The sequence below is a fragment of the Aulonocara sp. 'chitande type north' Nkhata Bay genome, linkage group LG14, assembly GCF_057382095.1.
Source record: "Aulonocara sp. 'chitande type north' Nkhata Bay isolate Kocher_YH1m ecotype deep benthic linkage group LG14, A_spYH_male_GT1.1, whole genome shotgun sequence".
Lineage (NCBI taxonomy): Eukaryota > Metazoa > Chordata > Actinopteri > Cichliformes > Cichlidae > Aulonocara > Aulonocara sp. 'chitande type north' Nkhata Bay.
Window position 1 is genome coordinate 6,651,299 of NC_141357.1, and position 12,609 is coordinate 6,663,907.

A 12,609-nucleotide genomic window follows, 5' to 3' on the forward strand; every position below is an offset into this window, starting at 1 on the left:
TCTGTGCCTAAAAATGAAAGTCTGCTTTAATGCACTGAAGTAAAAGTACTTTTTTTAATCAGAAAAATTACTTTATTTTATCATAAGTAACAGCAGTTGGTTCTATAACCAATCTAATCATAGATTGGTTATATGAGTAATATCAGTATTAGATTATTAGAACATCCAGACTGGCCAACAGCCTGTATCCACAGGCTGTGAGGCTCCTGAACTCTCTGCCCCCCTCTCACGGACAATAACCATATCCAACTTCTTAATAGCAATGAACTGGTCTGCATTGGTGCATCATATCTTTATTCTCTTCCCCCTCCTGCCCCCCCCCCCCCCCTCTTTCTTAAATAGATAACTATCATATCTGATATCATATCTCACAGTACAATAATATTGAATGGGTTGCATTGTTGTATTTTGTCATGTTTCTCAGGTCTTTGTCTGAATTTCTATGAACATTATTGCTAAGGATTGTCTTATTGCATTGGAGTCACACTGGGTTAAATATGTACACTTGGGTTTTAAGGGGTATTTATTATTTTCTTCTTTTTTTTTTTTTTTTTTTTGGGTTGTATGGAAGCCCCAAACGCAATTTCATTGTTCTTGACAATGACAACAAATAAATAAATACTAAATACTAATACTGATATTACTGCGCTAAGCAACATTTTAGTATTGTAGCCATAGGCTGTGTATAAAAAATGGACATCATGTCTGTCTTTCTCACATTAAGACAGGGACATAAAATAACACATTTAGAAACTTTAAAGGTTAAAGTTGAATTAAATGTTTAGCATAAATCAGCAAACTTTCCCCCCCGAGATAAAAACTTCAGACTTTATAAACATTGCATCACATGATTAATAAACTCTTTCAAACACGTAAAATGTAACACTTGATAAGAGTGTTTTCGGCACCCTCATCCATACTGACAGGCACATGTGTGTGTACTTTGCTGCGATTCCATTACTGCACAGAGTTAAATGAAAGCAGTGTCAGTGAGAGCGCTGCACAGATCAAGTCTTAATCACCAGAGGACTGAGTGAAGGCTCATTAGCTGAATGGATTTTAATGGGGCTAGTTAGGGAGATGAAAAGACACTGTCCCCTTGCACTGCATCAGCGCATTACTGCAGGTAATGACCCTGACGGTAATGGAGGAGGGAGGGCCACCTCTCTTCCAGGCTTCACTAGAGGTAAACTATAATTTTGGCCTGACAGGAGAAACGTCTTGCGTTTGATTATTTTGTTAAATCATAAAATTAAAGTGGAATAATGGGATTCGGGCACAAGGCTTTAGGTTGCAAAACCAAAGCATAACAGAGACAACAAATCACATATATTTATACCTTTTAGTGGGGACTTACCCAAATTACCTGAGTGTAGCCTAACTGCACATAAATTTCAGCTAAGCTAGGACTCAAATCATGCCTGCTGAAAGCTATAGCGCCATAAAATCTACTGTTTGGTAAACCACTTATTCGCAAAATGCTTTACGGCTACACTGAGCGTACTGTACATTTTTAATGGCATCCCACCCAGCAGGAAGTAAACCCTCCACTGCTGCTGCCCCACTTCTGTGTGCTGAAACGCACAAAAAAATGACAGATTCTCCCGCTCGCCTTCGAATTGCACATCCCAAACAAAACCGGATTCCCACACACACGCCCTCAAGAGTGACAGATGAACAGACGGAGCAGACAGAGGGAGCCGCAAGGGAGGAGTGTGTGTGTGTGTGAGAGAGAGACACGCTGGTGTTGTCATTATGCTTTCCCCTTCATTGGAGGCCTGCTCATCTGGCTAATGGGATTGGCTGCAGTTGCCACTGTGCGTGGGGACCACATACACACATGCAATGGAGGGAGTATGAAGAAGAAGAGAAGGGTGGATGAAGGATGAGGAGACATGCAAGTGTGATTGCTCTTGTCAGTAGATTTGTATGATGAGAAAGACTTTGAATGTGAGAACATGGAAGAGAAGAAGAATAAAGAGAAGGACCTTGGCTGTAGCTGCCTGTAAAGATGGAGGGCTTGCAAAACTGGCAGTGGACAAAAAAAAGAGAGAGTGAGAGCTGTCAGTAGCAACCTGAAACCACTAAGGTGAAGAGGAGGAAGGGAAAAAGAGCAATAAAGGAAGTATGCAAGATGGAAACACCTGGGAAGGAAGGTAAAGAGTGACAGGCAGATGCAACTTAAAAAAACAACAACTTTGGAGACAGTATAAAAAAGGAAACTGTCTGGAAGTAAATGAAGCAAAAGAAAAGGAATCAAAGTCAGAGATAAAAAATAATTGATGAAGGAAAGAAGCAGTGGTGGAAACAGAAAGTAGGAATAAAATGGAAGGAAGAGAGCGAGGAACAAAAAGAAAGCAGGGTGTTAAAACGAAGAAAGGGTGACTCATTAATTTTTAACCAGCCATCCTGTCATCCTACAGGCGGCTCAAGCACCTGTCTGTGCCATCTCCTTCTTCGCCTGTGACCTTTTCACCTCTCAATGTATTTTTTTCAGTTCCTTGACTTTAACAAGAATCCAAACTATCCTGCTTGGTTTTTTTTTGTATTTGTATGAATGTCAGCCTGTGCTCTTCCTTTGTGTGTGTGTCTGTGTGTTAGTAAGTGATAGAATCCAGTAGAGAACAAAATAGTTTCTGTTTTTTTAAGTGATCCATTAGTGGCCTTGCGAGAAACCAAACCTGCCCTCCATCTGCTCTACAGGATGATGACAACTGCCCAGCACCTCCGCCATGACCTCTTACTCCTGCTGTGTGGAGCTAACCTATTTCACTCTGTGGTAGTTGACAGGAAACACATGTTTGGAGGGAGAAGTTTCTTACTACAACTGCGATGAAAAAGGTTATATTTCTGTTTTCTTTTCCCACATTATGCATTATGGTACTTATTTGAATTCTGAGATGGACTGAAACACTAATTCTGCAATGGGAATCACCCTGTTCATGCAAACCTTAACCTTAATTTTGTAGGATAGCGTCAATACATGCTGATAGAAAGAATACACATCCAGAACTAGTCTATACTTTTTTCTTTTTTTTTTTGCATCAAGCACTTCACACAGAAAGCAGGTGGAAAATGTGTGTTGTACATAAAAGGCACCCCTCTTGCCTGAGAATGCAGCCAACAAAGAGGTGCCAAAAACTGCAGTTTCTGTCTGGAGCAGCCACTTAAGGCTGGCTCCAAAAGCAAGTCAATCCCCAACCACTGACATGTTAAAATCACAGAATTAACAGCAATAAAAAGCATGTTTATTTGGTCTCTATGAATAGTAGTGATGGGATTTCCGGCTCTTTTTAGAGAACTGGCTCTTTCGGTTCGGCTCACTAAAAAGAGCCAGCTCTTTCGGCTACGAACCGGCTCTTCAGGTTGTTTTGTTGCTTTAATTAATTTATTATTAACAATAATATAAAATCATGCACAAAAGGAATTACTAATGTAAAGAAAAAAGTGGTTTTATTTATATATGTTTATATATAAATTAGAGATGGACCGATCCGATATTACGTATCGGTATCGGTCTGATACTGACCCAAATTACTGGATCGAATATCGGCGAGAAATAAAAAATGTATTCCGATCCATTAAATATCAAAAAAGCACCTCACAAAACTTGCTACACGGCGTAACTCGGCTCATAAACGTAGCACATTGCAGCAGTATGCATCACGTGATAGAGCGGCTGTGTGTATTTGTAGCCTCACCAGCATTTCATCTCCGAGGAAGTTATCCCAGAGAGAAGTAAAGCAACTGTGTAAGTTCATCTCTGAATGTTTGTAAAGCATTCCCACGTTAAGCTTAACAACCGATATATGGAGCGACTGCCTCTTCTTGCTGCTACTTCAATCATGAAACTGCTTAATGATCAGCTGATCGGCTTTTCTGTCGTGAGTCCGTCTCTCTTCTTTGTTTTTGGCCCACTTCTCACCAGAAAGAGGAAACCAGCAGCTGAACAACAGCAGCACGTTTAAGCTTGATAAGCTGTTGTTAGAATTTATTTAATATTACTTTCTAAACCAGGATCTTTTTCTACGTAGCTGACGGCTGGTAACTGTGCAGGGGCGGATCTAGCAAAGTTTAGCCAGGGGGGCCGATAGGGCATGAACAGGGAAAAGGGGGCACAAAGACATACTTTTCTTTCTTATTCTCATTTAAAATGTCGAGCTTTTAATAAATAATTATCTGACTCTTACACCCAAAGTTTTAATCTGATGTAAGATATATAGAAGTCCATTACTGTACATAGTAACTATTAAGTCTAATATACCCTAGTAAGCTATAGTACTTTTTCCTTTAGGAAGGTACCATCTGTGCAGTCTGCAATTCTGTTGAAGAAAGATGTTGAATCTATTTAATTATTCTTGAAAAATAATTTATTTCTGTGCATTTTCCCCCTGCATCAAATTAAATTTGATTACATCGATTAAGCATCAGGAGGTGGAGGGTGGTTCCTTATTTTTTTTTGCTGGGAGTTTGCAACCCTATTAGTTAGGTTGCTTAATATTTCTGCTAAGTACTCTTTAAAATACCAGAATAGGGAGGATGGAGTAGGTTTAAGTTTATTAGATTGATCAGTGTTGCTGAACTATGAAATATTTTGGGTGCAGTGTATTTTTTACATACAGGTATAACAGAATAGCTTTAGTGTTGTTATTTATTTAAACTTGAGTATAAACTTATACAAAATGCATATTAAAAAAAACGTTTTATTGATTAAAAAACACACTATATCGGATTCATATCGGTATCGGCAGATATCCAAATTTGTGATATCGGTATCGGTATCGGACATAAAAAAGTGGTATCGTGCCATCTCTAATATAAATATATGCGGTGGCCCCTAGAGACAAAACACGTACAAACTCCAAAAAGCACATACAAACTCCAAAACACATTTCTAGCATGAACTGAACATCCTTTATCATCTGCAACTGAAAATAGTTGTGGATGATAACTATACCTTTCTACGCTGTTGTCCCTGGCTCTCTTTCTCCCTCCTGCTCTGTTCCTGTGCTACTGAGTGTAACTACCGCCCCTCCCCCCTCTTCCCAGCGTAAAGCACAAGGCTCGCATGCTGAGTGAAGCGGAAAAAAAGTGCGAGAGAGAGAGGGTGAGAGAAAGAAAAAAAAAACAAACCCCCCTCCGGCTCGCGATAAGGAGCCGGCTCGCCTAGTTCACGTCAAAGATCCGGCTCTAAGAGCCATTTCGTTCGCGACCGACCCATCACTAATGAATAGACTGGCCCTTCTGTATGATGCAGCTGATCCAACTTTATTAAGGCTTTAATTTAGGGTCACTCTGACTGGGAACATGCTGACCCAGACAGCTGAGGCCTTGCTTCTGTTAATTCCTGGAGAGTGAAGTGGGCCTCTCGACAGCCTTAGTACAGTTGGTACCTTTTGGATCAATTTATGGGAAATTTAATGTAAGTATCTCAAAAATATTACATGTTGTCTGGTACAGACTGTGCGGGAAAGGTGAATAAAATTAGGACATTTTATTAGCCTGTTACTTAGCACTTAGCAGTGGTCAGCTAATAACATTACATTACAAAGTTCCTCTAGAACACTGTAAACTAGCCGTATGATAGTTTATGTTAAAATTCCATCATTTAGAAGTATTCAGTTTGCAATGTCAAGCAGCGCTGTTTTCTTATGATAGTATTTTGCAAAACATGCTAATATGCGTATTTAAGGTAAACCTACATAGCTCTGCTAGCAAGGACGATGACTCCTATATTAATTGGTTAATAGGCACCTTTGGTTATTGTGACATCACTGGTATCACCCCAACCGGTTGCAGCAGATGGCCCCGCCCCTCCCTGAGCCTGGTTCTGCCGGCGGTTTCTTCCTGTTAAAAGGGAGTTTTTCCTTCTCACTGTCGCCAAAGTGCTTGCTCATAGGGGGTCATCTGATTGTTGGGTTTTTCTCTGTATCTACTGTACAATATAAAGCGCCTTGAGGCGACTTTTGTTGTGATTTGGCGTTATATAAATAAAATTCAATTGAATTGAATTGAATTATTGGAAGTTTAGCTTCACCTTCATGTTATCGGTAATTTTTATTTTGAAGCATGTGTGCAAAACTGGAAAGACCTCTTGATGTGGAAGCAAGTCTTCATAAGTTATGCTAATGAGCAACATCCCTCAAGAAATCGAATAGCTCACCATCCACCTTTGTTTAAAACCTAATAATGAATTTCCTGTGAGACAGAACCTGAGATGGACTGAAGGTGGGAGGAAGATGACAAGAAAGAAAGAAAGATAGTGAGAGACTTGGTGGTACAGGTAGGATCATTCGAGGACCATGGATGACGTGCAGATGGAGAGAAAAGAGAGCGAGAGGTGTTGATGGATTGAAACTGAGCTGTGGGATAGACAGATACAGTGAGAGAGGAGGAGATGGAGAAAGATGACGAGAGTTGGGAGAAAGAAACAAGTTTGTTGAGGGAGAAGAAACAAGAAGAATATCTGACACAATGAGGGAGAGGGGGAAACGGAAGAGTTCAAATTTTTACCACTGTTGGTGCAAGGAAGGCTATATCTGCCAAGAAAAGAAAAGAATATATGAAACAACTATTACGAATGGAAAGAGTAAAATCTTTTGTAAGCCAGTATCATGACGCAAATACAGAAAAACGTTTACGTTTAAGGAAATATATATATGGGATATTGCGTCACACTTCTCTTTACACTTTTAGTTAAAACCCGTCAATAAATGCTCAAATAGGTGTTCTAAAATCTGTGACAATAACTTTGACAATTCGTCAGGATGGCTCTATGATATTTGAGTCCATCTGCAGCTCCATGCTATTGTATTAAATGAAATTAATGAAATTAATTTAAAAAAAGGATTTGTTTTTTTAAATAGGGTACACTAAACTTACTGGACAGATAAAAACGTTGCTTCATCTGAGACTGAAGCTTTTACCTTTCAAATGAAATATAAATATTGGCTGCAATCAAGCATAAAACTCAGTGAAAGAGCAATGCTAAACTGCCTAGTTACAATAAAGTTTGATTGATTTAGGAAATCTTACTATTGCTTTTTATTTAAAACCGAAAACCTTCGTAAGTCAAATGTCTAAAAAACAAAAACAAACCCAAGTTAGTTGAATAATTCCCATTGATACATATTTATTTCATAGGTTTTATGCTTATCTAACATCTATTTCCCTATCAGAAACAGACTGCAGTGTTTTAAAGGTCATCAGTGTGCAAAATGGGCAAAATTCACTAGTACAGTTTAGAAATATTAGTTTGACTTCAATGCAGTCTAATAAATGGCACTTGTGGTGAGGTGGAGGACTGGAGTGAGCGTGTCATCTAGGGCTAGGCCACATGTGTGAGAGGTTTTAATCTTTGGTTTTAAATGGAAGCAGTTCAGACTGCTTTGAATCCGAAGGTTGTTTCTCCTTTGTGGCAAAGTGAGAACAGCATATCAAAATTTCTTTTCACGCGTACAAATGGAACTGAAAAGTTAACATTTCAGATTCTGTCTTTTTCTTCTTATCCAGTTCAGGGTTGTTGGATGGCTGGAGCCTATCCCATCTACCATACAGGGAGAACATACAAACTCCACACAGAAAGCAATCAGCCAGTAGGTAGTTTCGATCCCAGGACCTTTTTGCTGTGAGAAGGTGCCAGAGTGGTTAGCACTGAGGCAGTAGTGCTACCACTATATCACCACGATGCCCCCATTTTAAAATCAGTGTTACTGAGTAGGTTTAGGTATTAGGCTGAGTTTAAAGAAAAGAGGAGCTAAAACTTCTTGTCAGACAGCGGGTATACTGACGGGCCACATACAAGCCAGTGTAACGTAAAATAGTATTTTTTTGAACTGTGAACCATGCTTCTCAAATGTGGTTCGAGAATAAAAAAGCTACAGTAAGAAATGAGCATAATGGGTCCCTTTACACACAGTGTTCCCAAACACCAGTCAGTTTAACAAGCAGAGGATGAACTGCAGGCAGGTTTACCGGGATAAATACTGCATGTATTGAGTATAAGGTGTGCAGCTCCACACTAAAGCCTATATCTGCCGATTGTTATAGCTGACTGCGTGCATGAGTGATAAAAGAGAGAAAACACAGGCTGTCAGATAGTCACTGGTGGAGAGAACAAAAGACAGAAGGAGAGGATGATTGAAACATTGTGCAGAATCTGTTACTAAAGCCATCGGGGGGATAGATGGACGTACCACTACAAGAGAAGATTGGTAAACAACAAGGGAAGAGACAGAGCATCAAACCTGGAGTCTGCAACCCGAAGAGACATGAATTGGTGGTGCTAATGGATGTGATGGTGGCAATGGTAATGGTAAGGGTTAGGAATCCCTTAAAGATATAAAGCTTACAGTCTTGTGATTATTTCACAAAGAGAAGACTTTGTGAAATAATAGGAAAGAACCTGTTTAAAAAGTGGAGCAAAAACAGATGAATTGACAAAATGTGATATGGAGGAGATGCTTTCACTGATGGCACTTGGACTAAATCACAGCAACACATCCTGTCATTCAGAAGCTAATGAAAGTAAGCAGGGATAACACAAAAGTGAACAATCACCTTTATTTAAATCCTTTAAAATGGATGAAAAGGGAATTAAAAGCCAGCAATAACTTAAGTAAAAGCATTTAAAAAATGCCCAGCAATCATTCATCTTTTCTACTCTGTGTCTTACCTCAAGCTACACTACGCTTTTGCAGCACAGTCTAGCAAAAAATACATCATGGTGTTTGTATTTGTCTAGAAATCACCCGACCTAGGTGCATGTCAGAACACTAATGTCTGGATGCAGTGGGAGATCCCAAAATACTCTTTAGGAATTGAGTAAAATTCTTCTGTGATAATCACTTATCAGAAGATTTCTTCTGTAGCTGTTACATTGAAGAAGTCCCCAAAATAAAACAAACTTGCATTTTTGTTTAAATGATGGTTGTATTTTGCTGTGAAAAACAGGAAAACATTAGCACACTGACCCCAGAAAGTTGATTCTGTTCATCAGGACGTAGTGCTTTCGGTATGTTAAACATTTCATCACTCAGCCTCAGCTGGCTGCAGGTTTCCCCAGCCTCATAAATGGTGCAGTTGCATAATGGATACGATTAGCTGTGAGCTCAGCTTCATGATCATTAATATGTAAATTGTCACGACCATCCATGGGCATAAGTATTGTTCTCACAGAGTTAGGGAATGGCTGCAATCACAGCAATGTAACATGGTGTAAGATCTTCTTCGATTCAGGAATGGTCATTCTATTTTCACATAAATGGCCTCCTTGACTTCTCATTTAAACCAGTGTTCCTTCCCCTCCAGGATGTGCACATGCTCATTATTAAACAAGTGGCCACTGGCCTGGAGGTTTAAATAGACCACAGAGTCCCAGCCCACTGTGGTAGCTCTTCTGTAGCTCCCAGAGGTTGTATGGGTTCCCTGATGTATAATTCACGGCCATCCTCCAGGCAACTCTGTTTGTCCCAGGGGACTCGATCCTTGAGGTGGACCAAATTTTGGCGCAGTGTGTTTTGGGGTTTGAAAGCCACCGAGATGCAGTGTTTTAAAAAAAAAAGTGTCTCAGCTGTACACCTGACACATAAGGGATCACCAGTGGTTTTTGCCTAGACAGCAATTGTCCTTATTCTCTTCTGGGTTGCCTGGAGCATACTTTAGGTGCCTTCGCAGCTTTGATAAATGTTTAGCTGGATTAGCTACATGAATTCAGGGCCTTTTTTAATATGGCTGCTGTGTCTGTGGGGATGGTGTTTGTGTCCTGATGACACACAGTTGTGTTCCAGTGGATGGTGAGAGTTAAACGGTAAATACTGATGTTTATGCAATGCATTATCTTACAGGTTGAGTTTGTCCCCCATTACCGATGGAAATTTCACAGTCCAAGAATGCTAGCCTGTCATTTTTCATATCTTCTGTGGTGAACTTGATGTGTTTGCTCATAAGTTAATGTGAACCTTGAATTGTGGTACACCCAATCCATAGATTTGATTGTTACCCAGGTGCCATCAACATACCTGAACCGATCACTCGGTGGGGTAACAGAGCCTTTTCCCCACTGTCTCCATATACTGTTAACCACAATGTGTGATACTGGGGAACCCATGGCGCACCCATGTTTTGGTGTGATGTGAGTGCCTTCTTGATGCTGATATTGGACACTGGAGGCTTTGTATAACTGGGACAGGCTAAAGCTTTCATCCACAGTTGCAGTTGTCGCCATCGCTCTACTTTAACATTCGTATCTGCATCTACAGTGTTGTTATTTGTTATATTTGATTCTGTGGCTGTGATCAGTTCTACTAGCATATTTGCCTCTACATGAGAGCAAAGTTCGACCCCTTAGGAATAATGTCTTTCTCTACCTGAGTGAGTTGCTGTCAGACAAATTCTTCACCCACTTGTCCACTACCCCTGTGGCTTGTTGTTAAGGAAACTCTCTACTCTATGCTGATGTTTCTGGTGCCCAACAGCTAGATCCTGCCCGGTCTTACACTTTTCCTTCTGTGCTAAATGACCCTTCCTGGTAAATTTGAGCACCTGTTGAAGAGTAATATAAGTCTTTGATGGATCTGTTCCTCTTTCAATTGAACACATCACCTGATCAATGGAGAAATTAGTTAGTCTCACCTGCTCATTTAGCAGCTGACTCTGTGCCTTCTGGAGGACTTTGTTAGCTTGGTGGCCCTTGACAGATGATCTCAGTGTAGACTTTTAGGAGCAATCCCACACTGTCTGCATCTGAGACTGGATCTCAGGTGGTAGCTATAGTCTGCCGTCTTACATGCCGTATGCTCATACTCATGTACCAGCTTTAGGCAGTCCTTGCCAAAGTGAAGCAAAATGTCTTGATACGTGCTCAATCATCCAAGTAAGGAAATCCCAGGAAGTTGATTCTGTTCATCTGGATGTCACGTTTTCAGTGGGAGAAATGTTTCATCACTCGTCTAACTGACTGCTTTAGCCCACTGAAAAATCACCAGTGCTGAGTGATACAAAGCTCACAGTGAAACTCAGGCTTTCCTTTCAGTCTGTTTAATGTAGGCAGTTGCCATCTGTCAAACATCTGCGCTTCATCTGTACCTTCAGCCGGGTGTGTCCAGAATGTTCTGTACAGTCTGAATATTAAAATGTGATTTTTTCAGATTACAGTAAAATGAGTGATTGGTATATATTGCTGTTTAAAAACACTTAAAGAGCTGAAGTCACTGAAGAATAACTATTATTCAGTAACTATACTAACACTAGCAGTTCTTTTAGGCATTATAACATCATATAACATTCTGACAAATTTGCATTGGTTAATTCCCCTTATACATACCAATTCTGATTTGTAATTGCAAACTTTAATAATTATACCAAGCTGCAGGATGTCAGATAGCTAATTACTTGTTTGTAGAGTTGCACTTTGTGTTGAATTTTTTATGTAATATATCCTAAGATCTGTTATAAATTCTTCCAGGGGGCAAAAGTTTTCTGTTGAAGGTAACAAAGCTGGGTGGGTTGAAACTGTACCACAGTCAGTTATTTCAGCATTTCTTTTTTTTAATGACAAATCACACAATCATTAGCAAATGAGCCTTAATACAGACTAGAACTAAAAAGCTTTGTGTGACAGAGAAATTCAGATCTACGTAAAGCTGGACAGTCAACTAGATCAAGCTCTCTCTGTTATTCAGAGGAATTACTCAGATATTCAAAGTGTGGCTTGTAGGAAATTTGGTCTTCACTTTGAAAAACACTCATGCTGAATTGTATTGTTCTCATTCCGATTAACAAGCAAAGAAAATCTATTAATTGGGTAATAAACCTACACTGAGTGGGACGTAATTGAGAAAACAAAAGCAATCAGTCATTTCCACCATAGTGTCAATATTGCACATTATGATCTGTGAGCTTCATGAATAGTATGACAATATGACAATATGACATTGTGACCAACACAACCCCTGTGGAAATGCTGACTTTTGTTACTATTTCAATGTCACTCCATGACCTCTAATAAAGTAGACATGTTACAGTCTGACTTTTCAATTGATTACAAATCTTGTGTGAGACTGATCAATATTACACCAGCGTGAAGCCCATGACTTGCACAAAATCAATCAAAGGTTTCACAATACAATGTCACAAAGTTTGTAAATCTGAAACAGTGAACAGTGGTAATAAAGGAGCAGCACTGAATGTCCTCGCAACTTCATGAAGTGGTGAGTCATTAAATTACCAAAATGTCTGAGTAAGTTACGTTGCCACTTACTCAGACATTTATGTTGCTGGACAGACAGACATGCATCCTGTATCAGACATAAATGACAAGCAAGTAATCCACCCGCCAGTCATCCAGCCATTCAGCTGTGCATGAGGGCTGGGGGCTGTTGTGTATTTGTGTAGAGCACAGAGACTATTGGCGAGCTGTCAGTGGCTGTAACACACATCCTGACGTACAGCAGCCCTCTAAGGCCTCCCCTGGAGTCTGTCAGGAAGAAGAAGGGAAAGGAAAGAGTGTGTGTTTCTGTATATATATATATGTGTGTGTGTGTGTGCTTATGTGTGTTTGTGTCCATCCATGTGCGTCTGCGTCTGTCTGAGACTGCAGGAGGTAGAAAG

The 12,609-nt window shown here is 39.9% G+C and overlaps 1 protein-coding gene across 3 annotated transcripts in view; it reads right to left on the minus strand.

The window, feature by feature from the left end:
• ecel1 (endothelin converting enzyme-like 1) overlaps nucleotides 1–12,609 on the minus strand; it is a 55,827-nt gene that overhangs the window by 27,755 nt on the left and 15,463 nt on the right. The window lies entirely within an intron of this gene.